Here is a 5,000-nt window from a genome sequence, read left to right as displayed (position 1 = left end):
TAGGGTTAGGGTTAGGGTTAGGGTTAGGGTTAGGGTTAGGGTTAGGGTTAGGGTTAGGGTTAGGGTTAGGGTTAGGGTTAGGGTTAGGGTTAGGGTTAGGGTTAGGGTTAGGGTTAGGGTTAGGGTTAGGGTTAGGGTTAGGGTTAGGGTTAGGGTTAGGGTTAGGGTTAGGGTTAGGGTTAGGGTTAGGGTTAGGGTTAGGGTTAGGGTTAGGGTTAGGGTTAGGGTTAGGGTTAGGGTTAGGGTTAGGGTTAGGGTTAGGGTTAGGGTTAGGGTTAGGGTTAGGGTTAGGGTTAGGGTTAGGGTTAGGGTTAGGGTTAGGGTTAGGGTTAGGGTTAGGGTTAGGGTTAGGGTTAGGGTTAGGGTTAGGGTTAGGGTTAGGGTTAGGGTTAGGGTTAGGGTTAGGGTTAGGGTTAGGGTTAGGGTTAGGGTTAGGGTTAGGGTTAGGGTTAGGGTTAGGGTTAGGGTTAGGGTTAGGGTTAGGGTTAGGGTTAGGGTTAGGGTTAGGGTTAGGGTTAGGGTTAGGGTTAGGGTTAGGGTTAGGGTTAGGGTTAGGGTTAGGGTTAGGGTTAGGGTTAGGGTTAGGGTTAGGGTTAGGGTTAGGGTTAGGGTTAGGGTTAGGGTTAGGGTTAGGGTTAGGGTTAGGGTTAGGGTTAGGGTTAGGGTTAGGGTTAGGGTTAGGGTTAGGGTTAGGGTTAGGGTTAGGGTTAGGGTTAGGGTTAGGGTTAGGGTTAGGGTTAGGGTTAGGGTTAGGGTTAGGGTTAGGGTTAGGGTTAGGGTTAGGGTTAGGGTTAGGGTTAGGGTTAGGGTTAGGGTTAGGGTTAGGGTTAGGGTTAGGGTTAGGGTTAGGGTTAGGGTTAGGGTTAGGGTTAGGGTTAGGGTTAGGGTTAGGGTTAGGGTTAGGGTTAGGGTTAGGGTTAGGGTTAGGGTTAGGGTTAGGGTTAGGGTTAGGGTTAGGGTTAGGGTTAGGGTTAGGGTTAGGGTTAGGGTTAGGGTTAGGGTTAGGGTTAGGGTTAGGGTTAGGGTTAGGGTTAGGGTTAGGGTTAGGGTTAGGGTTAGGGTTAGGGTTAGGGTTAGGGTTAGGGTTAGGGTTAGGGTTAGGGTTAGGGTTAGGGTTAGGGTTAGGGTTAGGGTTAGGGTTAGGGTTAGGGTTAGGGTTAGGGTTAGGGTTAGGGTTAGGGTTAGGGTTAGGGTTAGGGTTAGGGTTAGGGTTAGGGTTAGGGTTAGGGTTAGGGTTAGGGTTAGGGTTAGGGTTAGGGTTAGGGTTAGGGTTAGGGTTAGGGTTAGGGTTAGGGTTAGGGTTAGGGTTAGGGTTAGGGTTAGGGTTAGGGTTAGGGTTAGGGTTAGGGTTAGGGTTAGGGTTAGGGTTAGGGTTAGGGTTAGGGTTAGGGTTAGGGTTAGGGTTAGGGTTAGGGTTAGGGTTAGGGTTAGGGTTAGGGTTAGGGTTAGGGTTAGGGTTAGGGTTAGGGTTAGGGTTAGGGTTAGGGTTAGGGTTAGGGTTAGGGTTAGGGTTAGGGTTAGGGTTAGGGTTAGGGTTAGGGTTAGGGTTAGGGTTAGGGTTAGGGTTAGGGTTAGGGTTAGGGTTAGGGTTAGGGTTAGGGTTAGGGTTAGGGTTAGGGTTAGGGTTAGGGTTAGGGTTAGGGTTAGGGTTAGGGTTAGGGTTAGGGTTAGGGTTAGGGTTAGGGTTAGGGTTAGGGTTAGGGTTAGGGTTAGGGTTAGGGTTAGGGTTAGGGTTAGGGTTAGGGTTAGGGTTAGGGTTAGGGTTAGGGTTAGGGTTAGGGTTAGGGTTAGGGTTAGGGTTAGGGTTAGGGTTAGGGTTAGGGTTAGGGTTAGGGTTAGGGTTAGGGTTAGGGTTAGGGTTAGGGTTAGGGTTAGGGTTAGGGTTAGGGTTAGGGTTAGGGTTAGGGTTAGGGTTAGGGTTAGGGTTAGGGTTAGGGTTAGGGTTAGGGTTAGGGTTAGGGTTAGGGTTAGGGTTAGGGTTAGGGTTAGGGTTAGGGTTAGGGTTAGGGTTAGGGTTAGGGTTAGGGTTAGGGTTAGGGTTAGGGTTAGGGTTAGGGTTAGGGTTAGGGTTAGGGTTAGGGTTAGGGTTAGGGTTAGGGTTAGGGTTAGGGTTAGGGTTAGGGTTAGGGTTAGGGTTAGGGTTAGGGTTAGGGTTAGGGTTAGGGTTAGGGTTAGGGTTAGGGTTAGGGTTAGGGTTAGGGTTAGGGTTAGGGTTAGGGTTAGGGTTAGGGTTAGGGTTAGGGTTAGGGTTAGGGTTAGGGTTAGGGTTAGGGTTAGGGTTAGGGTTAGGGTTAGGGTTAGGGTTAGGGTTAGGGTTAGGGTTAGGGTTAGGGTTAGGGTTAGGGTTAGGGTTAGGGTTAGGGTTAGGGTTAGGGTTAGGGTTAGGGTTAGGGTTAGGGTTAGGGTTAGGGTTAGGGTTAGGGTTAGGGTTAGGGTTAGGGTTAGGGTTAGGGTTAGGGTTAGGGTTAGGGTTAGGGTTAGGGTTAGGGTTAGGGTTAGGGTTAGGGTTAGGGTTAGGGTTAGGGTTAGGGTTAGGGTTAGGGTTAGGGTTAGGGTTAGGGTTAGGGTTAGGGTTAGGGTTAGGGTTAGGGTTAGGGTTAGGGTTAGGGTTAGGGTTAGGGTTAGGGTTAGGGTTAGGGTTAGGGTTAGGGTTAGGGTTAGGGTTAGGGTTAGGGTTAGGGTTAGGGTTAGGGTTAGGGTTAGGGTTAGGGTTAGGGTTAGGGTTAGGGTTAGGGTTAGGGTTAGGGTTAGGGTTAGGGTTAGGGTTAGGGTTAGGGTTAGGGTTAGGGTTAGGGTTAGGGTTAGGGTTAGGGTTAGGGTTAGGGTTAGGGTTAGGGTTAGGGTTAGGGTTAGGGTTAGGGTTAGGGTTAGGGTTAGGGTTAGGGTTAGGGTTAGGGTTAGGGTTAGGGTTAGGGTTAGGGTTAGGGTTAGGGTTAGGGTTAGGGTTAGGGTTAGGGTTAGGGTTAGGGTTAGGGTTAGGGTTAGGGTTAGGGTTAGGGTTAGGGTTAGGGTTAGGGTTAGGGTTAGGGTTAGGGTTAGGGTTAGGGTTAGGGTTAGGGTTAGGGTTAGGGTTAGGGTTAGGGTTAGGGTTAGGGTTAGGGTTAGGGTTAGGGTTAGGGTTAGGGTTAGGGTTAGGGTTAGGGTTAGGGTTAGGGTTAGGGTTAGGGTTAGGGTTAGGGTTAGGGTTAGGGTTAGGGTTAGGGTTAGGGTTAGGGTTAGGGTTAGGGTTAGGGTTAGGGTTAGGGTTAGGGTTAGGGTTAGGGTTAGGGTTAGGGTTAGGGTTAGGGTTAGGGTTAGGGTTAGGGTTAGGGTTAGGGTTAGGGTTAGGGTTAGGGTTAGGGTTAGGGTTAGGGTTAGGGTTAGGGTTAGGGTTAGGGTTAGGGTTAGGGTTAGGGTTAGGGTTAGGGTTAGGGTTAGGGTTAGGGTTAGGGTTAGGGTTAGGGTTAGGGTTAGGGTTAGGGTTAGGGTTAGGGTTAGGGTTAGGGTTAGGGTTAGGGTTAGGGTTAGGGTTAGGGTTAGGGTTAGGGTTAGGGTTAGGGTTAGGGTTAGGGTTAGGGTTAGGGTTAGGGTTAGGGTTAGGGTTAGGGTTAGGGTTAGGGTTAGGGTTAGGGTTAGGGTTAGGGTTAGGGTTAGGGTTAGGGTTAGGGTTAGGGTTAGGGTTAGGGTTAGGGTTAGGGTTAGGGTTAGGGTTAGGGTTAGGGTTAGGGTTAGGGTTAGGGTTAGGGTTAGGGTTAGGGTTAGGGTTAGGGTTAGGGTTAGGGTTAGGGTTAGGGTTAGGGTTAGGGTTAGGGTTAGGGTTAGGGTTAGGGTTAGGGTTAGGGTTAGGGTTAGGGTTAGGGTTAGGGTTAGGGTTAGGGTTAGGGTTAGGGTTAGGGTTAGGGTTAGGGTTAGGGTTAGGGTTAGGGTTAGGGTTAGGGTTAGGGTTAGGGTTAGGGTTAGGGTTAGGGTTAGGGTTAGGGTTAGGGTTAGGGTTAGGGTTAGGGTTAGGGTTAGGGTTAGGGTTAGGGTTAGGGTTAGGGTTAGGGTTAGGGTTAGGGTTAGGGTTAGGGTTAGGGTTAGGGTTAGGGTTAGGGTTAGGGTTAGGGTTAGGGTTAGGGTTAGGGTTAGGGTTAGGGTTAGGGTTAGGGTTAGGGTTAGGGTTAGGGTTAGGGTTAGGGTTAGGGTTAGGGTTAGGGTTAGGGTTAGGGTTAGGGTTAGGGTTAGGGTTAGGGTTAGGGTTAGGGTTAGGGTTAGGGTTAGGGTTAGGGTTAGGGTTAGGGTTAGGGTTAGGGTTAGGGTTAGGGTTAGGGTTAGGGTTAGGGTTAGGGTTAGGGTTAGGGTTAGGGTTAGGGTTAGGGTTAGGGTTAGGGTTAGGGTTAGGGTTAGGGTTAGGGTTAGGGTTAGGGTTAGGGTTAGGGTTAGGGTTAGGGTTAGGGTTAGGGTTAGGGTTAGGGTTAGGGTTAGGGTTAGGGTTAGGGTTAGGGTTAGGGTTAGGGTTAGGGTTAGGGTTAGGGTTAGGGTTAGGGTTAGGGTTAGGGTTAGGGTTAGGGTTAGGGTTAGGGTTAGGGTTAGGGTTAGGGTTAGGGTTAGGGTTAGGGTTAGGGTTAGGGTTAGGGTTAGGGTTAGGGTTAGGGTTAGGGTTAGGGTTAGGGTTAGGGTTAGGGTTAGGGTTAGGGTTAGGGTTAGGGTTAGGGTTAGGGTTAGGGTTAGGGTTAGGGTTAGGGGTTAGGGTTAGGGTTAGGGTTAGGGTTAGGGTTAGGGTTAGGGTTAGGGTTAGGGTTAGGGTTAGGGTTAGGTTAGGGTTAGGGTTAGGGTTAGGGTTAGGGTTAGGGGTTAGGGTTAGGGTTAGGGTTAGGGTTAGGGTTAGGTTAGGGTTAGGGTTAGGGTTAGGGTTAGGGTTAGGGTTAGGGTTAGGGTTAGGGTTAGGGTTAGGGTTAGGGTTAGGGTTAGGGTTAGGGTTAGGGTTAGGGTTAGGGTTAGGGTTAGGGTTTAGGGTTAGGGTTAGGGTTAGGGTTAGGGTT

This window comes from Anarhichas minor, unplaced genomic scaffold (genome assembly GCF_050575085.1).
Source record: "Anarhichas minor isolate MPS153535 unplaced genomic scaffold, ASM5057508v1 ptg000105l, whole genome shotgun sequence".
In the NCBI taxonomy this organism is placed as follows: Eukaryota; Metazoa; Chordata; class Actinopteri; order Perciformes; family Anarhichadidae; genus Anarhichas; species Anarhichas minor.
The sequence above is the reverse complement of the archived record's forward strand: the minus strand, read 5'-3'. Positions refer to the sequence as shown.